General features: G+C 39.7%; 1 protein-coding gene across 5 annotated transcripts in view; it reads left to right on the top strand.

Moving 5' to 3' along the window:
- LOC117408649 (bone morphogenetic protein receptor type-1B) overlaps nucleotides 1-27,860 on the top strand; it is a 342,845-nt gene that overhangs the window by 109,756 nt on the left and 205,229 nt on the right. For 4 of the 5 annotated variants that reach the window (XM_034013833.3, XM_058996777.1, XM_034013832.3 and 1 more), the window contains one exon: nucleotides 18,551-18,641. The exons of the other annotated variant lie outside the window; for it this stretch is intronic. The gene's annotated coding sequence lies outside the window, so the exon portion shown is untranslated. The remainder of the gene's footprint in view (nucleotides 1-18,550; nucleotides 18,642-27,860) is intronic. 5 annotated transcript variants of the gene reach the window in all.

The raw sequence follows: 27,860 nt of genomic DNA, 5'->3' as shown, positions 1-27,860 counted from the left end.
TGTGGAGCTGGTTGAGACTCTGGTGAAGAACTACGGCACAACATGATGGGAGACTACATTTGGGGGCTGATTCGTGAAAGTAATTTACAGTATAATCGTAAATCTCGAAAAACTACTCACTTCTAAATCTCTTGTAGTCATTTTTGTATTACTTTAGTATAAATACATGTTAATTTGGATTCATATGTTGTTTTTTTCTGACTTTATGTGAACGAAAAGACACAAATTCGCCCGTTTTCTCATTGGAAATAGGTAAATTTCAAAATATCACTGTCCTGGTCACAAAAGCAAAGTTTGTGGAGCCAATAGCCATTTTTTATACTTTTGAGGCATAAGCAATTAGGAAATAACACTTACTACCCAGGAACCAAAAAAAAAAAAAAATTGTTACACAGTGTTTTCGATGTACAGTTTTTAGATCACATGAAACATACATTGGCTTCATTGGGGAATATCCCTGTTATATTGGCAGGAGATTTCAATCAGCTGTTTAACCCAGTGTTAGACACATATCACTCTTCAGCCACACATTCTCCTAAAACTACTCAATTATTAAACAAATGTATTAAAGATCTGTCGATTTTGTGACCCCTGGCTGATTCATTACCCCACTACACGTAATAGGACGTATCTTTTGGGCAGATATGAAACATAGCAGAATCAATGCTATTCTAGTGTCCTGTAATATTTTGTGGTTTGTGAAGTCCACAGAGATCCAAAATATATTAATAGTGTATATTTGAAGTTGTACGATCTCATGCTTCCCATTTGAACAAATCCAGACTACAGCAGATTACTAGCCTAGAGCAGGATGTTAGACACGTTGAAGCTTAATTTTTGTAACTACAAGATGGACCTCCTACGTGCTTTGAAAGCCAGACATAAAAAGCTGTCTAGAAATAAAGCAGAATTTCTTTTGCATAAATCTAGACAGCTTTTTTATGAACATGCTGAACACCCAAGTAGATTATTGGCTTTGCGCTTAAAACAAGCAGAACAATTTACCTCTATGGATGCAGTCAAAGATACAATGGGAAGGGTGGTTACCTGCCCAGAGCAAGTAAACAAGGTCTTAAAGATATTTTACTCTCAACTTTACACGTCTGAGGCAACAGTAGACATTAATGCTATTGATGATTTTTTGAACACCCTAGAATTACACCAGCTATCTCCTCATCAAGCTTCAATGCTAGACACTGTCGTTACAGGAGCTGGAGGAGGCTGTACGTGCAATGAAGAATGGTCGTGCCCCAGGATTGCCGCCAGAACTTCTGTTATTACTATGGAAACAGATTGGCCCCCTTCTCCTAAAGTCAATTAACTATTCCTTGAAAAAGGGGAAAGATCCTTTATAATGTTGTCTGCTGTCTATCTTGAATGCAGACATAAGACATCAGACAGGGTTTATGAAAGGCTGATTTGCTTCAGATAATTTGCATAGTTTACTTCATGTTATAGATCAGGCTAAGGGATCACCCTCACCCTCTGCTGTTCTGTCATTAGATGCTGAAAAAGCTTTTGACAGAGTGGAATAGGATTATTTGTGGGCTGTATTTGCAGCATTTTGGCTTGGGTCCCCCTTTATCGATATGATTCATATGCTGTATAGTACTCCAGCTGCTTGTGTATTAACTGGATCCGTGATGTCTGCTCAGTTTCCTCTGACAAGAGGAACCAGACAGGGCTGTCCTCTCAGTCCTCTCCTGTTTGCCATCTTGTGATTTCTCGTGAATTATATCTTTATACATGATATGTTTTTAACCATCCACATAATTGTAAAATATGTGAGAAACAGTGTACCTATTGAATAACATTTCACATCAGATTAGTTTAACAGGAAAATCAGCGTTATTTCTTCTTCGTTAGAAGTGACAGTTCTGAGCCCTAACCATTGGTGCAGACTTTCCCAGACCACCTGCTCTCGCACAAAGTGACAAAACCAGAAATGCTTCAGATTGTGTCAGGGTCCACTTTGTCATTTCCACATTCAATAATCTGTGTGTGTGTTTTATTTTTGTATTCAATATTATAGTAGTGTGTTGTTAGTCTGCCTACCAAGACTCAAAAATGACTTGTGAATCACTATGTACAGTACATGCAGCGTGATTGTAATGTGATTCAAGCAGGATTCCTGAGTTACATTGCAGGAATGGTCTGTGAAAGTAGCCTGAAGCTTGAGTGAAGGACGCGTTGAGATCGAGTGTCGTCGGGCATTGAGGGGGGCGTTGCGAGCTAAATGCTTGTACAGCACTGCTCTTTACACAGTGTCACTTCAGCAGTGATTTTTCTTTCTCTTCCTCTTTTTAAAACCATTGCATACATATATGCTCCAGTTCAAAATCAATAAACTCAACCTAATTGACTTAATATTATAGAAAGAAATGTATCTTGAACGTTTAGCATAATAATGCGTGTTGCTAAATAAATAATTTTTGTTATTGTCACAGATAAAAAAAGGGTTGTTCACTGATAATTTTAAAAAAAGAAATATTTCACATAGAACACATCGCACCATAAACCCTTTAACCACGTATACTTGGCACAATAAAATCCCAGTTTGTCTGAATAAGAATCATCAATGTAGTTAATATAAGGAGGCTGTGTAGTCTCTGTAAGTCGCCTTGGATAAAGGTGTCTGCTAAATAAACAAATAATAATAATAATATGTGCAAGCTTACAGTAACACTAATAGAGGCCAATTGTATTTTGAATAACCCTACTGACATAAAAGGCTGGTATTGTAGCTGCTGTTTCATAAACACATTCAAAATACCACAGCAGCACAAACAAACACATTTTTTTTTTACCGCTGTAGTAATTGATCTGTTCATCCACTATGACAAAATTCACAGACCACTTCTTAAAAATGCATTGAAAACAATACTGTTCTGTCCTCAACCTCCTTTAATCTGGCAATGTGTAAAAGTGTCGGAGGGAAGAGAAAAGCCACACTACACCCCAGTATACACACTGAAAATGCCATGAAATGCAGAACGCAAAATAATAATGATAAAGTTGGGGCTGAATTTGCCAAATTCAAGGCCTGTGTCCTAATCTAATTTGTAAGTCACGTCCCCATTGGAACGTATTGTAGCGCTGGGTCAAATTAGACTGAGAAGTGTGTTCTGTACTGAACTGCCAGGGGGGGGTTGTGATTATCACTGTTATATTATTGCTGTCTGTGTATGAGCTGCTGTCTGTTGCTTTCTTTTGAGTGTGTCTCTGCCTGCCCTTGTTGTGTGTGTGCACCACCCCCTGCGGGCTCGCTGTGCTGTGTGAGTGGTGAAAAGTTATGCAAATCACCTACTATAGCCCGACCAATGAGCAGTGAGGATAAGCTTATATTAAGCGCAGTCTGAGCCAAAGATATATCCTGGTAGCATCTTCATTTCCACCGCTAAGAACCTACTACACGCTTGCGCTACAGTATTCTAATAGCAATAGCTCTTATATTTTCGTTGAGTGTAGATCTCACACTTCTCACAGAATGTAAATGATAAAGAATCCTAAACGTTTAAAACCACAACAGGTTATATATATAAAAGTTAATATTAAGTTCCCTTTCAATTCGAAGATGACCACCAACCAATACTTTTGGGATATGCCTGCCTTAGGTATGTATTCGCTGAGCATTTTATGTAAGAGCTGCCAATTTGCCTCTCACCTCCGATAAGGTACGCTTCTGTGTCACTAACCACAGTGTAAAGAGCTCTTCTGAGTCGACTGCAATTCCCTTGCAATTGTGCTGATAGCCGGCTTGCCGCTGTCATTGAATCAGCGGATCTTTTTCCTTCTTCGTCTTTTCTTGGCTGTCCGTTGTATGAGTGTGACTGTCTGTGCAGTATTGGTGTGTGCGTGTGTTGTCTTTCAACCTATACCTCCAGGGAGAACACAGTTCCTCCGCCAGGGCACGACTTGCCGCCCCGTCGTTGAGTGACTGACGGTTGTCGTTCGCGCAGCTTGGGCAAAAATAAATAAATAAATAAATAAATAAATAATCAGCCATATGTTGCTCCATTGGGCTGTACTTTAGCCTGCCCGCTATTGAGTAGACCTTGTTGGCTGCCTCGGCCCACCCACCTCATTACTTTGAGCCTTCAAAAAAAAAAAAAAAAGCATGTTCTCCCTTTTTGCTCTGTTCTTTTTCAAATTAACTGAGCTCTTGCCCAACGTGGCTTTGGCTTGTGTGTCTCCCCTGGTGCATGCTGCATGCTGACCAGGTGGCTGACTACACACGGTTAGGGTAGGCACCGCTGCATTAGCTGCCCCTGGTGCTTTGGTACCCCAGTGCACGCTCAGCCCTTGGTACTTCTGTGCCTCGATGCACACAAGGCGCTTTGGTGCCTCGCAGCGCATAGCACTTTGTGCGCATGGCGTTCGGTGCCTCGGTGTGCATACCGCCTCGGTGCTTGGAATACACAGTGCACTCGCTGAACGCGGTGCTCGGAGCACGCACTGTGCAGGGTACTCAGTGTACACAATAATCAGTACACAAGACATTCGGCACGCTCGGTGCGCACAGTTCTCGGTGCACTCGGCACCCATGGTGCTTGGGTATCTCGGTACAAACAGTGCTTAGGTGCTCTCGTGCTTACACTAAGTGCAAGACGGTGTGCAGTGCCAGGGTTATACCCCAGCTGGAATGTCTTGGTCCATGCTTGCACGTCCTGCAGGGCGAACATTACCCAGGAGGATGGGCATACATTATGTGTGCTGTGCTTGGGTGTCCAGCACGCCACTTCAGCTCTAGGGAATGTTCTGCGACATCTGTGCGGCTTTCTAGTCCCGGGTGCTTCTCAGAAAGCTTAACAGTGCCACGGGGACTGAAGGTTCTTCTCCTATGACTGAGCCGTCTGAGGCCCTAGGAGCCCCAGTTTCCCTCCTCCTCCAACTGTCCCAGAGCCCCTCTTCAGGCACCAAGCTCTCGCAGCGCTCTCCATCTCCACAGTTGGTGAAGCGGGTCAAACGCTCAAGACAGACGAGGGACATTATGGACGTGAAGGCACAGATGTCCCAGTACCTGTCCCTGTCTCCGCCAAGGGAGTTCAGAATGAGGTGGAATCGTCTGCACGGATGGCAGAGGAGGAGGACGCGCTCTCTATAGGCCCCCTGCCTGCCCGAACCCGCATTGCAGGGTCATGCAGACGCATTTGAAGCGGGCTTACGCAGCTGAAGCACAGGTGACTCGCCTGGCGAATACAGCGAGCATCCTGGCCATATGTTTGGATGGTAAACTACAGGAAGCCCCGCTCCCTGAGCCGGTGGCTTCTGAATTACACCTCCTTTCAGGCACGCTGCTCCAGATCTCCTCCTTTTAGGCACGCTGCTCCAGATCTCCGGCCTTCACGGGCAAGCCCTGAGCCAGAGCCTGGCAAGTCTGGTGGTGGCTCGCAGACAGCTGTGGCTGTTACAGTTGAGGGTCCCCGACGCAGATAAAATGGCGTTGTTGGATGCGCCGATATCCCCGGGGCATACTTTTGGGCAAGCAGTAGAGGAAATCCTGCAGCGCTCTCACCGAGAACGCAAGGCGTCTCGGCAAGTTGCTGTGCTGCTCCCTCCTCGTGCTCCGGTGTGGGGCAGGTTGAGCCGCTGGCAATCTCCACAGGCACGCACAATAACCCGAATGGTCCCAATTCCCACGGCTCGGCTGGGTGACCTGAAGCACCGCCTGCAGGCCACTGCAACAGCAGGCAACCGGACCCTTCTACAAGGAAGAGGGAACGCAGGGCGTGGTGCTCCCACACAGCAGCGCTCCAAAAGACGTCGCCCTAGGCAGCCACCTCAGCGTGCTCCGCCCCGGCTTCAGCAGCCCCAGCAGGGGCCCTGAAGGCTTGTGTCCTCAGGCCCACCCATTTACGCAACATCATCTGCAATACTGCCGCAATTGCACCTCGGATTCCTGGGTGCTCGCCACCATGCATACTGGTTATGCGCGGGACTTCCTCCCTTTCGAGGGATCACGGTTACATCCGTGAACGACCCTCTCCAGGCTTAGGCACTCAGGCAAGAAGTAGAATAACTGCTTCTCAAACAAGCCGTCTGTCTCGTAGAACGCATCTCTCAAGAAGAGGGGTTCTACTCAAGATACTTTCTCTCGCCTCATCCTAGACCTGAGAGACATCAACAGGCTCTTGAGGGAGAGGAGGTTCCAGATGGTCACGCATCACCACATCCTCCAATCTGTCCAGCCGGGTGATTGGTTTACAACAGTGGACTTGAAGGACGTGTATTTTCACGTTCCTGTCCGTCCAGCACACAGGAAATACCTCCGCTTCGCCTTTCAGGGGAGCGTATTCAAGTTTTCTGTGCTGCCTTTCGGCCTCTCCTTAGCCCCCCGCACCTTTTCGAAGTGCGTGGATGCAATCCTAGCTCTCTTGCAGCTGCAAGGGATCAGGGTGTTGAACTACCTGGACAACTGGTTGATCTGTTCCCAGTCGCAGAAAGGAGCAGTGGCCCACACGGCGACAGTGACAAACCATCTTGTGAGACTGGGTCTCACTCTCAACAAGGCCAAGAGTAGAAGCTATTCAAAATTGTCTGGTCCTGTTTCAACAAGGGTCCACATTGCAGCTACTGTTGTGTCAAAAACTATTGGGTCTGATGTCTGCAGCCTCATCAGCTATCCAACTGGGGTTACTGTGTATGCACCCATTTAAGCGTGGCTCAATGCCTTTCGCCTACACCCCAAGCGAGACAGGCACCGTCGGAAGCCCTACGCTGGTAGAGACCAACATCCCACCTGCGCGAAAGTGTAATGATGGGAGTGATACACAGCTGTCAAGTCGTGACGACAAATGTATCCAACCTGGGCAGGCAGAGGAGTCAGCGGCTCCTGGACAGGCTGCTGGACATCCCTGCATATAAATACTCAGGAGCTCTGAGCAGTGTACCTTGTGCTCCAGCATTTCCTTCCTGTGCTCCAAAACAGACATCTTGTGCGCACTGACAACATGTCAGTAGTGGTGTACGTGACCCACCAAGGTGGGCTTCGGTACCTGGGGTTACACCACATAGCCTTTCGGCTACTGATCTGGGTACAGGAACATTTATTGTCCCTCCGGGCTGTTTACCTTCCCGGAGTGGTGAATTGGGCGGCGGATCTCCTCTCGAGGGAGGGTCCTTACCCATCAGAATGGCGAATGCAGCGCATTTGGGTTCGCTTTGGGGAAGCCCAGGTCGATCTCTTTGCCTCGTTGTGGAGGTCCACTAGGCGTCGACACCCTAGCCAACGAGTGGCCCAAAGTGCTTGTATATGCTTTCCCCCCGATACCGCTGATCCCTGCCTTTCTGGAAAAGGTCAGGAGAGAGAAAGCGACAGTTCTCCTGGTGGCCCCCAGATGGCCTAGGAGAATCTGGTTTTCAAACCTTTGCCAGATCTCCTAAGTCAGCCGCAAGGCACCCTCTGGCTAGTCTAGACTAGACGTGGTCCTAGAGGTTCTCACTAAGGCCCTGTTTGAGCCTATACATTCCATAGAGCTGAAATATCTCTCTATGAAGACAGCCTTTTTATTGGCCATCACCTCCGCTAACCGGATCAGTGAGCTGCAGGCTTTGTCTGTGCACAGTTCCTGTATGCGCATCTGGGATAATGGAAACAGGCTATCGTTACACAGGAACGCTGCATTCCTATCCAAGGTGATTATGGCTTTCCACTTGAGCCAGTCAGTGGAATTAGAGGCTTTCCGTCCTCCTCCCTCTCTTCGTTTGCTATGGTGAAGGGACCCTAGGGCAAGCCCTCTCGAAACAGCGACTGGCCCACTGGATTGTGGACAGCATCGACTACTTATAATGAGGCCGGCCTACCCCCACCGGGGAGGGTGGTACGTGCATTCTACTAGAGGGGTGGCCATGTCATGGGCGCTCTTTCGAGGGGCATCATTGACTGACATTTGTACTGCAGCTAGTTTGGCTACTCCGCATACATTCACCAGCTTCTGCCGAATCAATGTGGTAGATCCCTCTACGCCTTCATTAGGCAGAATGGTCCTTGAGGGTGCACGCGTGCAACACCAACACTAGTTGGCGGTAGCGAGGCATCCCTTTATGCTGTCCGCTCATGCTCCCTCACGACGGCTCCGGTATACTTTCCCAAAAGTATTGGTTTGTGGTTGTCTTTGAATTGAATTGAAAGGGAACGTTAGGTTACTTACCGTAACCCTGGTTCCCTGAAAGAGAAGACAACCACCAAACCTTGCGAGGTCGCATCACTCACATTTGCAGGTTCGATCCAAAAGAGGAAGTGAAGTCCACGGAGGGGCCTATAGGCAGCTCTGACATAAAATGCTCAGCGAATACCTACCTAAGGCAGGCATATCCCAAAAGTATTGGTTGGTGATCGCCTTCTCTTTCAGGGAACCAGGGTTATGGTAAGCAACCTAACGTTTTCTTCTGTATGTTTTCTTCTGTATTTAGATTTAATGACTCATAATATGTTTCAATTAGTTACCTCTGGTCAAGTTGAGAGTGTATGTGACAGATTGGCTTGCTTTGTTCGCAGGCCTGACACAGCAAGAGTGTGCAAGAAATATGCTCAATTTGATTAGAGGCAGCCACTGAACACTAAAAACACACAGTACAGTACAGGTACAGTTTTAACATCGTACTGTAGCCTACTTCCTACTGGACCAATCCAAGCAGAAAAGCTGTAACAATATTTTAGAAAAGAGCAGAAAAAACGTAATGTTTATTTCACATGGTTAAATGTTTAAATATATTTAGTACCGTACTAAAGAAATACATCGTCAGACTACAGAGACCACATGTCGCTAGAGTAACAACTCCAGTTGTTAAACAGTAGCTTTGAACAAAACAAAGTTTTATTTAAGTTTGTAAGCTTGTATATGAGTTTGGATTTGCAAGTGGTAGTTTTGGATTTTAAAAACAACTTACAATTTTAGCAAAATATGGCTTTTTTTGCCAGTTTTTTTTTTCTAAAACAATGGTTGTATGTATTTGTAAAGTATGTTTAAAAAAAGGTTTTTGTGGCTTTGTAGACCTACCCGCGTTGTATTAAAGTCATTTTCACTCCCTTAGCTTAGTTTCATCCCTGCTGCGGTAGTTTGGTTACTACTGTTTGTTTCAAACTACTTTCATATGCAAATGTATGAACCTCATTATAATATCGAAGTTAAGCGCTTACCCTTGCTGTATTATAATTTTTTCCTGATTTACGACTTCAGTTTGTGGCTGTTATTTTACGCATGCCTCTCGCTGGCGTAGATTCAACTAGCTGTTCGTATGTGAAAAAAAACTGGCTTTTAGTTCAAATAAAGCACTTTAAAATATATAAATAAACCAAAAAGAAAATATTTATTAATAGTATATATTAAATAACAATGGCAATAAATACATTTTTTTTGGTTTCTTTTATATTTTGAGGTGCTTTATTTTAAACTTCACTATTGAGTTATCTGCGATGGACTGGCGTCCCGTCCAGGGTGTAGTCTCACCTTGCACCCTGTGTATGCCGGGTTAGGCTCCAGCTCACCGCGACCCTGTAAAGGATTAAGCGGTTAATGATAATGGATGGATGGATGGATATTGAGTTATGTAAAGCACCCATCCCAGCCCACACACCCTATGTTGCCTACAAAACTAATGACAATGAATGATGTTATTGCAGCTCAAATCAAACTCGCTAATGGTATGCTATGCTATTACTACAACCCGGCACTGGCAATCCTGACAGAGAGAATACGTCGACCAAGATTATTCAGAGCCAGAAATGTTTCTGAAGATCTGTCAGATGCTGAGTTTAAATTAAAATTCCGGTTAGATAAGCAATCAGTACACAAACTGTGTGCTTTAATACAACCTGATGTGACCAACCATACTAAACGCAGTTCAGCATTAACAACTGAGATGAAACTATTAGCGGCATTATCATTTAATGCAACCTGGTCCTTTCAAAGAACGTCTTCTGATTTAATAGGAATAAATCAGAGCACTATGTCACAGTCTTTACATTAAGTTACAGCACCTGGATTTCAACACCACAAATAATTCTGAATGCCTCAGACAAACTAGTACATTTGCAGGATCTCCAGATGTTATAGGTGCTATTGACTGTACACACGTTGCGATTAAAGCACCCCCTGGAGACAGCTTTGCTTTTATAAATAGAAAGAACTTTCAGAGTGTAAACCTTCAGGTTACATGTGATGCTCAAGGAATAATAACTAATGTGGTTGCAAAATACCCTGGATCCTGTCACAATGCCTTCATAGCAAGGCAATCTGGATTATGGCAGTATATGGAGAATGCAGATGCTGCCTCTGGATTAATTTTAGGTGTATATTTTAATATCATTCTGAGTTAAATACAGTTCTGAGTTGTTACTATTATAATATTTTTTTTGTTCTATTGTAGGTGACAAGTCCTTAAATTGCTGCAAATCTAGTCCCTTTTCTGCCTAAGAAACTGCATCCTCTCTTTGATTTACACTTTCCATCTTGCTCTCTTTCTATGCTATCCTCTAGTGTCCAATCTGCAAACCAGGCCCTTCCTGTTTGAAAACATTACATATCTCAATATTTCTATGTATTAAATGGTTACTTCATAGAATCTATTTTTTTCAAAATATTGAATTTCTTACCATTTAATATGGCATGGTATTTGTTCTGTATATTTTTTTTCTATTGCAGTTTCTGCTTGGATCATTAGTGTGCCATGATTAATAGATACTAGGATTTTTTTTTTCAGTCAGTTTCTACCATTAAACTATTACTATTAAAGGTGATGAAATGTGTTAAATATCCTCTTTTGATTGTTTGCAATAAATGAAGCCCACTAATCCGCTTTTCTGAGTTTTGTTTAGAAGCTGCCCTGATTGCAGAAACAGCAATTTCCCTCTCAGGTAGTTATTAAGTATGGTAAATAGTAATCCACTTAGGCAAAGCCTTTACGTTTCTCTGAATAGTTGTATTTCCAAATTCCCCCTTTAACATGCTTTAAGCTGACGGGCATCGTATAAAATGGAAAGGAACTTTGACAATCTAAATTAGATACATTTTACCAAGGCTAATTTCTTTGCTGATCTTGGCTGGAGATTATTTTTTTGAGTCAACAGTATAGGCTGAGACACGGATCAATGTGTAATAAGATTACATTGTATTCCTGTTCTGATCAAATCAAATGTTGTCACTTATTTACTTACGAAAGGAATACTTTAATCTTCCTTAATAAAAGCATAAGCATTAGCCTATTTAAAATGTGCAGATACGTTTTCTGATTGTCAGGAGATGCTTTCTCATTATCATTGATTGGTACTGAAAAAACGTAGCATTGGTTGATAATGAAAAACTGCATAGACAAGGCAGGAAATGTCATCATACAATTAACACATTTTTAACTGACTCCTTTCTGTTTCAAGTGATACCTTAAAGGAAATAAATCTATTTGGAGAAACTTAAAGTGATCCCCAGTAATTTCAGCCCTGATATTTGCCTCTTTTGCTGAAGGACAAACATATGTTTTTATCAATGTGTTGTTTTTTTCTATTAAACTAATAGCTGTGATAAAGTAAAATACTTATAAAATACCTTATATAGCTGTGAAACCTATGCAACAGGTAGCATTCATCTTAAATATGAGTACTCCATTGTCTCTATTTTTTTCTTAAACTGCAGGATAAAATATACTTCTTCTATAATTCATTTTACACAGAAATAAAAATAAGGGGTCACCAAATTAAAAAGAGCCGTATTCTGCCTCTAAGGCAGCTTATTTGCATATTTTTTAAAGAAAGGTAAAATGAAATGAGGACGTGGTTCTTTTTTTGTAATTGTTTTAAACTATTTGTATTTGTATCATATACAGTAGGCCTACTCAGCTATCAATGTAAATACATTTTTTTAAGAAATTAAATGGGCACCAGGAGACCTGAAACTATTGTATTTCATTATTGCTAAAAACAACATAACATGTGTACTTAAAGAAATAAAAAATGTTCTGAAACTGAAAATCTGTAAAATATTTTTACAATATGAATTTCACAAATGTGAAACTAACTAGTTCAAAAATTATTTTGTATTATTCACGAACATACGTTTCTCAGAGGGTACCTGTGGTGAACTGAAAGTGAATATAGACTTATTTCAATAGAAAATATGTTTCCAAATACTTTTGTCATGTTTTACAGCCCCTCCTATTATTGTGAAGTCTTCAAACCACGACAAGCTCCAGTGCACTGCGTTGTAAACATGGCACAGTGATGTCACATGACAGCGTTGATTTCTGCAATTGTCGCCTATAGCTACACATGCAAAGTCGTTTGCATGCAGATATACAAATATCATGGATGAAGAGAATAATTCCAACACAATACAAATGGTACCTGTATGAGCTGTTATTGTAGTCTAGACTACAGTAGTATAACCTCTTCACGCTGTGAGAGTGATGATTCAGACTAGGATAGCCACCAATTCATTTTAGTAGCAGTCAGTGGATAAACCCACCCACAATTCTCTGATTGGTTGCAAATATGAACGTTGACTGTTCAGTAATTCTCCAGATTTGAACGGCGCTGTATAGCCACTTTTAATGCTACTGGTCGTTCAACCTTCCCTTTAGTCACATCAAGTGTCATTGTACTGTAATACAATAATGGGCAGCAGTGTAGAGTAGTGATTGGGGCTCTGGACTCTTGACTGGAGGGTTGTGGGTTCAATCACTGGTGGGGGACACTGCTGCTGTACCCTTGAGCAAGGTACTTTACCTAGATTGCTCCAGTAAAAACCCAACTATATAAATGGGAAATTGTATGTAAAAATAATGTGTAAAAAAATAATGTAATTGATGTAAAAATAATGTGATATCTTGTAACAATTGTAAGTCGCCCTGGATAAGGGCATCTGCTAAGAAATAAATAATAATAATAATAATCTGTAAATGACATTTGCAATGCAGTGGTGTGGGCCCCATACTTTTACTAGGTTCTACAGACTTAGGTCGTAGATCCACCAAACCATGGTTTTGGAACTAGATTATTAAGGGTGGCTTCCGGGTCAACCCTTACAAATAGACATAGAGGTGAGTTTTTCCCTCAATTTTCTAGCCTTAGCTACTTGTACTGTGGTTCCTAATGGTAGCGTGCAAGGTGGCCTTTGGCTTAGTAAATAAAAATGTGTTGTTATAAAGAAAACAGAATATTAAAGAACGAATGGGACTGCAGGAAATACTACTGTAACAGGGGGGGAGACTATCTGGCGCATGCGTGGTACTGCAGGAAGGGGGCAGCAGCTTCGTAGATCCACCTGTCAGTCATGGCAGTGACATGGAGAGGTGGGGGAGAGGGTGTGTTGGCTTTCCCTCTCTTTCCCTCTATCTGAGTGGCTGAGAGGCGGGCCTTGGGGGATTGCTTGGCCCATAAGTACTGCGCTTGGTTATGCATTCGGGTAGCCGTGATTGGGAATACACAGAGACACTGGCTGCGAAGGCCAGTATAAACATAGACCAGGCAGGAACGCCAGTGGTTGGAGCGAGCGACCAAAATAGGCAAGCACGGCTGAGGAAGACAGCCAGCCTACAGAAAGAAAATTATATAGAAAATAAATTGTTACGTATCCGAGGGAATATGTCTGAGTAGAAGGTTAACCTTGGCCACCCCAGAGTATAGTGCATAACAGCATAGGACGGAGACCCGAGCTGACCGGCTTAGCGGCAGTGGGGGCACTGCGTAAGCATCACCTTTATTTTGTAGTTTTATTACTGTGTTTCATTTTCCCTTTTCTTTCGCCTTTTGTAATTTATTATTTCAGAGCAGCCGTGAGTGCGCCAGCTTTTAACTGTTTACAAGTATTGGTATTTCTGTGGTCCTGTTTACCGTTGCCGGTACTCAGGCAACGGACAACAGCGCCCTCTGCGGGCTAAAAGAAAGTATCTAAAATAATAAAACTGGGCACCAGTGCGGTGTTTTCGAATAAAACTTCTGTCTCCCGTGTGTGTCAGTGAATTGCCCACCACCCTTCCACAACTACCCATATATAATATTGAAAAATTGCCAAATTAAGAAAGAAAAGGAAGTAAAATATAACTGTGTTTTTTCTTCCAAGTTTGATATTGAATATAACCATTACAAAACAGTAATACTGTATATTGAAACAGAATCAGATTTAAAAAAAAAAAAACTATGGGGAAAAAAGCGAATGTATTGTGTACAGAATGAAACCAAAGTTACCTTTATTGTTAAACAACTCTCTTCCCTCTCCGCTTTACCGGACGGCCCTCTGTTCTTGTGCTCTGTGTTCATTCCACACAATTGCTGTCTATAATGCTGCAGTTCCGTCATTGACCACAATAAGAATGTCGCGTGAAGGCAGCGTGAGAGTAGGGTGAAATGTGCAGAAGAGAAGCGTGAAGACTGATTGAAAGCTGCAGGAAAACAAAGTGGTGGCGATGTGAGCTTGAGTGAATCATGTTACAATCACGCTGCATGTACTGTGTGAGCCAAGAACGACTGAATCACTTGTCAGTTCTCCACTTTCAAAAGAACCTTACCGAACAGCAACAAAATGTTTTTGCTCTTTAAGCGGTAAGTTGTCTATGCACTAATCAATAATTACTTCTATCTTTGTATAAGCACAAATGTACAATTAAGTTGACTAGTATATATGCTTTATTATGCACCCATTTTGTTTCTCCTGGCTTGCTGGCTTAATTATTTTGGTGTAGTTCAGCTGTATGTCCTGTCCATATCACATACATAATAAAAATAGGGTATGAAATGGTAGTGTTTATAACATGTTTTTTTCAAATATCCTTATAGTTTGGGAAGCGATTAAATTTATAATCCAAATTACAAAACATGACTGAAAGTCATGCTGTGTATATGCAGTCAATCATTATAATGTAATTGATGCTTATTTTCATTATTTATTGAGTTCATTCTTGCGATAATTGAGATTCATTACTGTGTACCTTATTGTATTTTGAGTTATTCTGTCTATGTTGCTACTTCAAAAATGACTCTATCTGAGTTATAGTTTATACTCTATCAGACTGTGAGTGACTTGAATCTTCTGGCTCTTTCAGAAATTAAAACTAGTTTAATGTAAACGCACAGTGTTTGTGTTCACAGCCAGCGGCCAGAGCAGCAACACAGAGCTTTCGCTTTCATGGGTCTATCCACTTTGTTGTATATTTTCCATATTCAATGGGGCTTCGTTATTTATCCTCGATACACCATTGTATAGTACAAACAATGTGCCATAGAAAAGCTATATATACACACAAAAATAAGATATTGTGCATAAGGTAGATGTTTATCCACCAGATATTGGGTTTACTGAAAATGTTACATTTTGTTGTTTAAAAACAAGGCTTTAAAAAAAAATATATATATAATATATATATATATATATATAGAGAGAGAGAGAGAGAGAGAGAGAGAGAGAATTCTGCCCCCTGACCCTTGGGCACCACCAAAAATTGTACAAACCCGGCGCTGCTGGCCCCTACAATAAAGGAGTTCTCGCCGACACAACTATAATGTTTGTTGGGATCTAAATATATCAAAGCTAGTCAGTCCTTGTCCCTACAGAAAAATTATTAAGCACTGACCGTTGTTTCACATGTGGTGGTAAATAGGTTGTTTTGCTTACCACAAATGTTTACAATGACTTTTTGGAACCAGAACTGAAATTATTTATCTACAATTGTGATGTTTAAAGCATGGTACACCAAAATGGCCATTACGATTATTTTCAGCAAATATTTTAATTCAAAACTGTTATTTAGAATGGTATTACTAGTGTAGGGATTTGCTGGATGCAACATTGATTGTCATAATACAACACCCATGGTTATCATTAATCATTCATATTTTTGTTTGAAAAGATTGAATGATATATCAATACAGTTCAGAACTGTGGTTCTGTGTAGCAGGTCCAACAATTCTGGGGTTTTAAAAGCTTGTTATATAACATTGCAACAACAAACAAACTATTTTAGTACTTAAAGTAATTGTAGCTAACATGATAATTACATAAACCTTAGCTGTTGTGCATTAGCTGCATAGGCCACACATACATTTTAATTTTAAAACATTATATCTGGTACTACTTTAGGTTAAAGTAAGCTCTCCATTTCTATGCCTTATTTTTGGGTTGTCTGTTTGTAGTTGCACGCCCTAGGTCATTTCACCTCAGCAGTGTATTCTGGGTCAAAACATGTTACTGGTTAAAAGCATGTCATTCAGTAGAGGAAGCAGCTGATTGGTTATTGACAGGAAAGAAGCCAGTGAAGGGGTGGGGACAATTTCACTCTCCAGGTGAAATGGCCCAGGAAGTACAGAGTTTCCTTTAACCAAGTGTAGTACCAAACATGACCTTTTAAAATTAACTTACAAGTTTGCTATAAGATGCTCTTTCAAATCTGCACATTGAACATGCATTTGTGCCAGAGACATTTTATGGAACTATATTAGCTACAGTTACTTTAATACAGGGCTAATGAATTATTTTATATGAAGGGCCAAAATTCTTGGTTACAACAAGGTTATTGCTTTTGAGACCCTTATTGTGAAACGTCAGTAAATTTGTATCTTGAATATGGTACCTACTGTGAACACTCTATCAAAGTCTACAACAACAAAATTAATGAATATAGTGTCTTTCATGCCATGGCACCTCAAAGTGTTGCTTGAAAGGTGCTATATAAAACGTTATAAAATGGGTGTTTTAAATACTCTATCCTGATTTTGTCAAAACAGGTCACATGGGGGTATTGATATTACAGCATATCACCATGGGTTGGCACTTTTTTTCAAAAACGGGCAAATCACTGGCAGATATCCATACGCCACTAGAATTTAAAAACAAAAACGGCAGACATATTGGAATTTATTGCAATAAACATGACCGATGAGATTTATGTAAATGTTGAACTTTTGGAAAACCGAAGCGTACATGAGATAGTGAATGAATCTGAATCGACACCAATGATTAATTAAAGTAGTGAAAAAAAGCAAAAGTAAAATAAATTCAGAACTCGCCATTCTGATCGCTCTGCTCCTTCTCCATGAACTACGGAGTTTCCCTATCCCATTTTGAAAATAAATAGTTTAAAGAATACCACTTAAACTTTCAGCTTTTCACAAAAGATTTGGGTCCCTCTTAAAAGAGACTTTGGGGTTAAAAGATGTTTTGTTGCCGTTGCTCCCGGTCTGTCTGTTCTTCAGTCTGCCTGCCTGCTGCCCTGGACCCACCCCCTGCGCAGCTGTGTGATCTGATGCTGAACATTTATAAATTCATCTCGACAATTCCTGCCATATCTTTTAAATGTGTCCAGGTACGATGGTATTATGTCTTCTGCTGTGCCCTGCATTGTTTAAATTGTTTCTTAACACTGGCCCAGTAGTTCTCCACGTTGTCAAGCTGTAAATTGCAAAGTCAGTTTGATAAGTAACTGGGTATTCTATGCAAATAATGTCTTTCTCACCACTGTGAAGCTGTAGCACAAATCTGGTATGGATGCCTCCTGTTACTACCCCAGATAACAAAGGATGATTAAAAAAAACGCACTCTCACCTGATACTATTGCAGGTCTTGTGAGGAAGGGTCTGTGATTTAAAGGCAGACTCATTTGTGCTGTGTCATGATGAAAATGGACAGTAATATTTTACTTTAAAATGTAATGAATAAACCAAGAATTACAAGAAGTGTAACGAATCAAACCTGCACTTTCAATGGGAATGTTCAATTCAACATCTGAAATTATATTTTAAATAATGCATTTTTGGTTTTATTTTTTTATGTTTGAAGGAACTATTTTTTCTAAGTTCAGGCAGAGGTGGAAGGATATTTAATAAAAATGACTTTTTTTTAATTAAAACATGTTTTTACGGTTTATTTTTGTAATGTTGTTTGATCCATTTTATAAGAGCAATAAGGCACTTCAGGGTGTGGGATATACGCTAATATCCACACGCCCCGGGCGGTTAAAGACACTCGGCTTCGCCTCGTGACTTATAACGCACATGGGGCGTGTGGATATTAGAGTATATCCCACACCTATTGTGCCTTATTGCTTATGTCTGCCATATCTGTTGTCTTGCACATGTGACTGAAAATAACTTTTGGGAGATTAAGCTTTTATAAATCACATTATATGTGTCACCGAGATCATTTACATCATAAACATTAGCCAAATATGTGGACTACATGTTGCAAGACCAATTTTTTTCCCCATCCCTTGTATCATATCTATTCATCTTCCACAACTGCATTCTAATCTAACGAAATAAAAAAAAAAATTGATGGCTGTAAATAAATCTCTGGATGATTGCCCAGTAACATGCAGGGCATTATAAAACATAGAACTGGAAAAAAAATGTGCATTGTACAAATTGGTTGTTTAATTGGTAATTGAATCATTTCTAGGTTTAGTGTGGCTTTTACTAGCACTGACAGCATGCTATGTGCAGACTGGCACACACCATAAAAGGGTGGGTTGCAGGGCGAGAATAGTTACACACAGGCTGTTAATTTTCTTGTCAAAATGTAATATGATCCCCTTATTAACTGTATTTAGATCATTTTAATTGTTTTTGCAGGAATCACCGTGAATGGAAAAGGTTATATTATAAACATAGAATAAGCAGCTCCACTACATTTGAAAATCTACGGAGAAACAGTATTGTCCAGGTAAGAACTGAGATATTGGAATATATGCAGTATAAGACTATAAGACTTTTCAGTGATTTGGGGCTTGAGACTCTAATCAAGTTGTTCAAATAGTCTTGGATCGGCTCAACTTTAAAAATTGGGTAAGATTATGTTTTTAAAAGGTGTTTGACTTTGTAAGCGAGTTTCTTGTTGCCATGGCAACCAAATCTTACCTTGTCATCCCTGGAGAATAAATAAGCATTTTGACCACATGAGAATGTCAATAGGACAATACTTTTTTTTTTTAATGTAACTATTGCTATTGTCAGAATACAGACGATTACAATTAGACAATTTGTATAGATGATTAATTAACACCAGTTAAAAAAATAAATAAACAAATACTTGTTTCCTTCAATAATGAAAAAGTAATGATTGAAATTAAATTAAATGTGATACCACATACATGTGTATAGGCGTTTAATTGCTCTGTGTTTCTATATAGCTATAGTGGTTTATTATTATTATTATTATTATTATTATTATTATTATTATTATTATTATTATATGAGTAATAGTACAGTATGTACAATCTGTAGTCTTGAAGAACACTAGAATTATTATTATGTCAGTCTGTGATCTCCCTTTTCTTATAAACCTTAAAGCAATGGATTGTATATTTTGTATGCAACTTGTTTTAAATTGGTGGTTTAATCTTAACATTTTTTATTAATCACATTTTGAAAGTAATCGTCTAAGTCTAAAATTTCAGGAAAAAATTAAACATCAAATAAATATACATTTACAAATATAGAACCTCAATTACACATATGGAGCCAGTTTGCGGTCGTCTGCTGTCACACAGAGCATTACAGTTATGTGCTGCTTCTCATTTCCAATTGTGATTACTCAACCTGTTTTTCTCCCGATTTGTGAACTGTGGTATTGCTTGTCATGTCAAAAAAATACAGGGGCCTGATCAGAATTTCTGATCTGTCCAAGCTGGTACTGTTTGTTAGAAACACTCAAATTGTAAAATCATTTTTTGAATTTCTCAGGAAGCTAATGATGCTTCTTTGAAAATGGCTGCCTGTATGTCATGGATGATATGAGATCAAGCAGTAACATTTTGTTTTGTTTTTTTTTTAAGTCAAAAACATGAGTAACAATACAGGCCAACTACCCCCCCCCCCCCCCCCCGTTACAGTGAGTTATATAAAAAAAAAACTATGCAGTCTTATTTACTAAAACAACTTCAACAGCTTCTCTAACAATACATCTCTGTTACATCCTGGGTTACAGATTTTAATTTTGCTAATACACATTTACCCCTGCTTACTCATCCATACCTCAACAGTATAGTATACATTCCTGCATTTACCCTGCATGGTTAACCACTATACACAAAATGCATACATAGGCATATATACACACATACACATACACATATACATATATACAGTGCCTTGCAAAAGTATTCAGACCCCTGACCAATTCTCTCATATTACTGAATTACAAATGGTACATTTAAATTTCATTCTGTTTGATATTTTATTTTAAAACACTGAAACTCAAAATCAATTATTGTAAGGTGACATTGGTTTTATGTTGGGAAATATTTTTAATAAAAATAAAAAACTGAAATATCTTGCTTGCATAAGTGTTCAACCCCACACATTAATATTTGGTAGAGCCACCTTTCGCTGCAATAACAGCTTTAAGTCTTTTGGGGTAAGTATGTACCAGCTTTGCACACAGTGTCAGAATGATTTTGGCCCATTCTTCTTGGCAGATTTGCTCCAGGTTGTTCAGGTTGGTTGGACGACGCTTGTGGACCGCAATTTTCAAATAGTGCCACAGATTCTCAATGGGATTGAGATCAGGACTTTGACTGGGCCACTGTAGGACATTCACCTTTTTGTTCTTGAGCAACTCCAATGTTGCTTTGGCCTTGTGCTTGTGATCATTGTCCTGTTGAAAGGTGAATTTCCTCCCAAGCTACAGTTTTTTAGCAGACTGAAGCAGGTTCTCTTACAGTATTTCCCTGTATTTTCCTCCATCCATTCTTCCTTCAATTTTAACAAGATGCCCAGTCCAGCAGTGTTAGGTTTGCGCAACACATAGCGCTTTGAGTTTTGGCCAAAAAGCTCTATCTTGGTCTCATCTGACCACAAAACCTTTTCCCACATCGCAGCTAGGTCACTCTCATGCTTTCTGGCAAACTCCAGACTTGCTTTCAGATGGTACTTTTTGAGTAACGGCTTCTTTCGTCCTTTACGTCCTTTTCCCATTTCACTTTAATCCCAGTGTGGTTATGTTTCAGATTATTATTCAAAACATTGTACATACGAGAAATTAAACCCTTAGGATATAAAGTGTTGAATATTTATTTTTCCAAGGGGGATTCAGGAGATTTTGGAAAAAAATGTTTGTTCTCACCCAGTTTCTAATTTGTAAGTATTTAAAGAAATGTGTTTTGGGTATTCCATATACCTCAGTTATCTGTGTGAAGCTTAAAAAAAATATTGTCCCTTACAGGTCTCCAAGATGTTCAATACCCTTTTTTCTCCAAATTCCATAAATCCCGTTTGCTATAGCCTTGGGAATAAAGGGGTTATCTTTAAGTGGGGTGTATTTAAATAATTTATGCTGGAGCCCAAGAAGTGTGTGGCTCTCCAGCCAGCAATTGAATGTATTCAGTATGACAGGGTTATTAGTTATTGTTGACATCATTTTTCTAGAGCCTATAAATGGGAGCGCACTCAGTGGAATGGGGTCAGCAATGTGTTGTTCTATGGATGACCAAGTTGCATTAACATTGTCTAAATTAAGCCATACCCATATGCGAGATAATATAGTTTAAAATTAGGAAGGGTCATTCCCCCCTTGATAAATGGTGCCTGAAGTGTTGAAGCCTTTACTCTAACATGAATTTAGAAACAATTTTGGAATTTTTAAGGGAATTGTTTGAAATAAATATAAGAATTTAGGCAAAACATTCATTTTTATGATATTCACCCTGCCAATTAGGGATAGGGGTAGATCAGTCCATCTTTGTAGATCATTCTTTATTTTATCTAGTAGTGGTAAGTAATTAGCCTGGTAAACTTTATCTATGGAGTTAGTTATTTGGACCCCCAAATATTTAAAACCATTTGGATTCCACCTAAAAGATCGAACCAACTGCAGAGTTTTGCTGTTAATGCTATTGTTTAGGGGCATCACTTCACTTTTATCATAGTTTAATTTATAACTAGATACTGCACTATACTCAGCAAAGGTTTGAAATACATTAGGCAATGAAGTATCCAGGTCAGACACATACAGAAGGAAATCATCTGCGTATAAAGATAGTTTGTATTTTATTGGACCATACATTATTCCCCTGATTTGTGGGTTGGATCGAATTGCAACTGCAAGAGGCTCAATAGCCAGAGCGAACAAGATTGGGGAGAGGGGGCATCCCTGCCTCATGCCCTACCTAGAAGAAAAGGTTCAGAGATGATTCCGTTTGTCAAAATTTGGGCTTTGGGGCATTTATACAGTGTTTTAATATAATTAATAAAATGTTGGCTAAAAATTAATATGATCAAGGACTTGGAATAAAAATTCCCATTCTATGCGGTCGAATGCTTTTTCTGCATCCATCGACACCCACAAGCCTAGGATCTATTGCAGTCTGTGACTGATGTATAATGTGGAATAATCTACGAAGATTGTCAGCTCCCAATATGTGTTGTAAGAACCCTGTTTGGTCTTCATGTATAACTGTGGATACAACAGATTCAAGCCTCAAGGCAATAAGTTTAGACAGGATTTTAAAATCTACATCAAGTAACAATAACGGTCTATATGAGCTGCATAGTTGTTTATCTTTAGCAGGTTTGGGGAAAAGTATAACTGTTGCTAATTCTAGAGATGGGGGTAGTTGTCCCTTATGCAGGGATTCCTCCAGCATCTCTCTCAAAGGTGTTGTCAATTTATCCATGAATGCTTTATAGAATTCAATGGGGAATCCATCAGGGCCTGGTGCCTTGCTCCCCTGCAAAATATTAGCTGCTTTAAGAACTTCGGCTTCTGAGAGTTCTGCATCCAGTGCAAGTTTGTGGTCCTCATTAATCCTAGGCAGGGGCAGTTTACTGAGAAATTCTTTACTTTTTGTATGGTCGGGGCCCATTTCAGATTTATATAACTCTTTGTAGAATTCTTTGAAACATGTATTAATCTCATCTGGTTTATGTATAACAGTACCTTTACTTGTTTTAATGGAATGTATTATTTTATTATGTTCTTTTTTTATCTGCCATGCCAATAACTTTCCTGTTTTATTACCGTTTTCGTAATAATGATAATTTGTTCTTGCCATAGCAGCCTCTGCTGTTTGCGTACAGAGATTATTATATTGCAGTCGTTTCTGAGACAGTAGATTAATTATTTACGAATTTTTAGATTTTGCGTGTTCTATTTCCAGTTTCTAATACCGAGCACAAAACATCTTTCTTTGAAATTGCAAAAAGCAAATTTTTGTTTTCATCATAACATTTAGTAAGTAGAGAAGCAAAGAAAATGTGTGTGTAGCATGGCCTGCTTTCAAAATCAACCCCTATATCCTCCCACTTAGTGCCCCATACCAGAGAACAAATAATAGTTATTAGTTCCCAACATACCCTCCCCATTTAAACTAAACAACCCTGCTTTCATTCCTACTGGGGTCAAAGTCTGCTTAAAATAATTGCATCCAATTTAAATGCTGTACTACAAAGCGACTTAGATCTGAATAATTTTAACACAGTTCAGAATAATAGTAACACTAAGAAAGAAAGAAGTGTGTAGCCTTCTTAACTATATAACCCGATGCTATTGGAGTTTACATTTAAACAATCAGCCAGTTGCAAAAGCATGTCTATTGTTTCTCACTCACTGTTTATATTCCAACTCGAGATTCACTATCAAATAATAATCTTATTATTAGGGACAATGTCTGCTTTTTTTTTTTTTTTTTTGCACATCTTAAAGTGAATTTAGCAGGATAAACCTCCTTCCACACTTAAATGTGTTACCTGCGTAGTTAGTATAGCGGCAGAGGAAGAAGTAAATACAAAATTAAAACAACAACAATAATAATAATAATAATAATAATAATAATAATAATAATAATAATAATAATAATAATAATAACACCGTGTAACAATTTTTTTTTTTTTTTTTTGTTCCTGGGTAGTAAGTGTTATTTCCTAATTGCTTATGCCTCAAAAGTATAGAAAATGGCTATCATTCCCCACAAACTTTGCTTTTGTAACCAGGACAGTGATATTTTGAAATTTACCTATTTCCAATGAGAAAACGGGCGAATTTGTGTCTTTTCGTTCACATAAAGTCAGAAAAAAACAACATATGAATCCAAATTAACATGTATTTATACTAAAGTAATACAAAAATGACTACAAAAGATTTAGAAGTGAGTAGTTTTTCGAGATTTACAATTATACTGTAAATTACTTTCACGAATCAGCCCCCAAATGTAGTCTCCCATCATGTTCTCGTTATACTGTCCTTGGTAGCGGCGTTCAAAGTCCAGTATATCCTGGTGGAAGCGCTCGCCTTGCTCCTCCGAGTACGCTCCCATGTTCTCCTTGAATTTATCAAGATGAGCATCAAGGATATGGACTTTGAGGGACATCCTACAGCCCATCGTGCCGTAGTTCTTCACCAGAGTCTCAACCAGCTCCACATAGTTTTCGGCCTTATGATTGCCCAGGAAGCCCCAAACCACTGCGACAAAGCTGTTCCAAGACGCTTTCTCCTTACTTGTGAGCTTCTTGGGGAATTCATTGCAATCCAAGATCTTCTTTATCTGTGGTCCGACGAAGACACCGGCTTTGACCTTTGCCTCAGAGAGCTTGGGGAAGAAGTCTTGAAGGTACTTGAAGGCTGCCGACTCCTTATCTAGAGCTCTGACAAATTGTTTCATAAGGCCCAATTTGATGTGCAGTGGTGGCATCAGCACCTTCCAGGGGTCCCAGCCGTACTCATCATACTTCAAGGTGTCCAGCAAGGTCTTGATGCTGTTGTAATCCTCTTTGAGGTGCACCGAGTGAGCCAGGGGAAGAGACGGGTACTTGTTACCATTATGGAGCAGCACGGCTTTGAGGCTCCTGGATGAGCTGTCAATGAAGGACAGTATAACGAGAACATGATGGGAGACTACATTTGGGGGCTGATTCGTGAAAGTGATTTACAGTATAATCGTAAATCTCGAAAAACTACTCACTTCTAAATCTTTTGTAGTCACGTTTGTATTACTTTAGTATAAATACTTGTCAATTTGGATTCATATGTTGTTTTTTTCTGACTTTATGTGAACGAAAAGACACAAATTCGCCTGTTTTCTCATTGGAAATAGGTAAATTTCAAAATATCACTGTCCTGGTCACAAAAGCAAAGTTTGTGGGGAATAATAGCCATTTTCTATACTTTTGAGGCATAAGCAATTAGGAAATAACACCTACTACCCAGGAACAAAAATTGTGTTACATATAATAATAAATATTCTAAGTATGTCCAACAATAATTATTTAAAAGTATAGTAAAACTTAGAAGAAAGAAACAGCAACGTGAGTGTCTCTTGTCTTGGGTTACTTATCTACTGATCATGGCAACATAGCTGAGTGAGTCCAACGCCAGTCCAACGCAAAGGTCTGCTATTCAGGGAGAAAATCTTCGGTTATACCCCCTCAGGTTGTCAGTTCTTTTCCATCTCCCGAACGAAGTTTTCAGCTTCATGTGGTGAAATGAAGAACCCCTTCATGCCCTTGTACCCCACCCTGAGTTTAGCCGGATACATCAATGCGTATTTCACTCCCTTTTCGTTAAGCTTCCTCTTAACTTGGTTAAATTCTTTGCGTTTATTTTGAAGTTCAGTGCTGAAATCCGGAAAGAGAAACATCCTTTTGCCGTTGTAGTAAAGCTCACTTTTCTCTCTGGCTAAGCGGAGGATTCTCTTTGTCTCTGAAATTTAAAAGTTTCATGATGATAGGGCTCGGTCTATCCGCATTACCTGGCTTGGGCGCCGAGGAGCAGTGCGCTCTCTCTATAATGAGGGGATCTTTAAAGTGGTCTTGTCCCACTAGCTGTGGTATCAGTTGGGCAACAAAACCTACTGTGTCTTGCCCCTCTGAGCCCTCTGGAAGGCCGATCAGGCGAATGTTTGATCTTCTGCTTCTGTTCTCCAGATCTTGGGTTTTGTCTTAAGAGACGACATTTCTTTCTCCAGTTGTGTAATTCGGTCCGCGGCATCTTGTAGGTTGTCTTCGTTGGTGCTTACTCTGTTTTCAGCCTCCGCTACCTGTTCTGCCAGAGTTGAAAGCGAGCCTTGTATGGTTGTTAGTTTAATTTGTATGTCAGCTGTTTTTTTGTCGATATGTTGGAATAAGTCTGATTTCATTTGTTTAATTGCTTTCCACAGCGATTTTAGAGTTATCGGATCCTGCTCTTCTATGGTACTTTTCAGTGGGGATGATGCGGCCTGTGCATGCGCTGGAGAACGAGATTTATTTTTTGTTGAGGATCTTTTACTTCTTCGCAAATTACAATGTGCCATGAAACTTTAGGCTACTCTAATGTTATATCACAGCATTTAAACAGTGGTGGAGTATAATTGTAGGATTAATTCAGATAAGGATCCCCAGCAACGGAGCTCACAGAAACGCAACCTTCTTGGGCAGCTGCATCACGTCAGGCAGTAACATTTTGGTTTATAATTTCTTGGCAGTAAGTCACATTGCTGCTTGTGTACTCGAGTAGTCATGTCTTTTGTTGCCAATTTTAATACACGCATCACTACTGTACTTGAATTTAAGACGCATGCTATTTTTGAGAAGCAAAAAATGGTTCAAAAAGTACACCTTAAATTCAAAGGACTTAAGGTATATATGCATTATACATTGTTTGTGTCTGTTATTCTGTATTTATTTCTGAGAATTTGGTACACTATGATTTTTAAGGAAACTGGAAAGCAACCTGGATGAGAATGTTTAAAGAAGTTGCTGTTGAAAAAGGAATATAAAGAGCATGGTTTATGCTAATAGATGCACTAGGAAAAGGTTGAACGTGTGGTTTACTAGCAGATTTTGATTGCATTCCAACTTTGTTCCATGATATCATTGTTGTGGCAGACTTGGTAGAAAGTCTGAACAGCTGACTAACTTTTCAGAGTCTTGTGTTACAAAACATGGCAGCTTATCAGCTTTATGAAATATGGAAGAAGGTAGCAGTCTGTGCCAGGCCATGCAGCCAAGGTTCTGTAGAATGAGGGTGGCCTGAAAAACATGAGATATAGTTACCATAAGTGACTAGCTGCAAGGTAGAAAAAAGGCCCCTATGGAATTCCCCTATTCTGTGATCATAATAATTTGGAATTTGAAACACCAAACAAGAATTAATAGAGCACTGATTATTTGCAGCTTTTGATAGGATTCTTCCAGAAAGTGTTTTAAACTGATCTTACCTTGGGATAGTATACATCTTGCATCTTTGCTGTGATGTATTTCTTGCAAACCTGCACATTTGAAGTATGTAGCTATTGGAAGTGCAAGATAGGTATGTATGTAATTGTTTTGTTAGCTACACTTGTTTAAAGAGTAAAATATAGCGTTACACTTCCCCCACGTGTTGTTACAACCATTGTTATATGTTATATAATATTGTTAAAATGTTATAATATATAATATATTGTTAAAATGTTATAACATTTTTCTTGTTATTGTTCACATCCTGACAACTTTTTACACTTATAACTTTAAAGTCTGTTTCAGAGCTTTTTTCAAAATGGCCGCTCTAGTGCACTGGGGTTTGAGATCTGTCCTCTAAATCACTGCTGGAAGCGATTTAAAAAAAAAAAAGTGCTCTGGCTTTTCTTTCTTTATATAGCGCCTTTCATAGTGGACCACCATCACAAAGCGCTTTACAAGATACGAGACTAGGGTGTGTGAACTATGCATCAGCTGCAGAGTCACTTACAACAACATCTCTCCCAAAAGACGGAGCACAAGGAGGTTAAGTGACTTGCTCAGGGTCACACAGTGAGTCAGTGGCTGAGCCGGGATTTGAACCGGGGACCTCCTGGTTACAAGCCTGTTTCTTTAACCACTGGATCACACAATGTTTGACCATGTGGCCAATAATCCTTACACTAACAGTGCACTAAAGGGACCATTTTGAAAAAAAGCACAGTTAGTGGTTTTCAAATTGAAATTACTC

This window comes from Acipenser ruthenus, chromosome 2 (assembly GCF_902713425.1).
Source record: "Acipenser ruthenus chromosome 2, fAciRut3.2 maternal haplotype, whole genome shotgun sequence".
NCBI classification, from domain to species: domain Eukaryota; kingdom Metazoa; phylum Chordata; class Actinopteri; order Acipenseriformes; family Acipenseridae; genus Acipenser; species Acipenser ruthenus.
The sequence above is the reverse complement of the archived record's forward strand: the minus strand, read 5'-3'. Positions and strand labels throughout refer to the sequence as shown.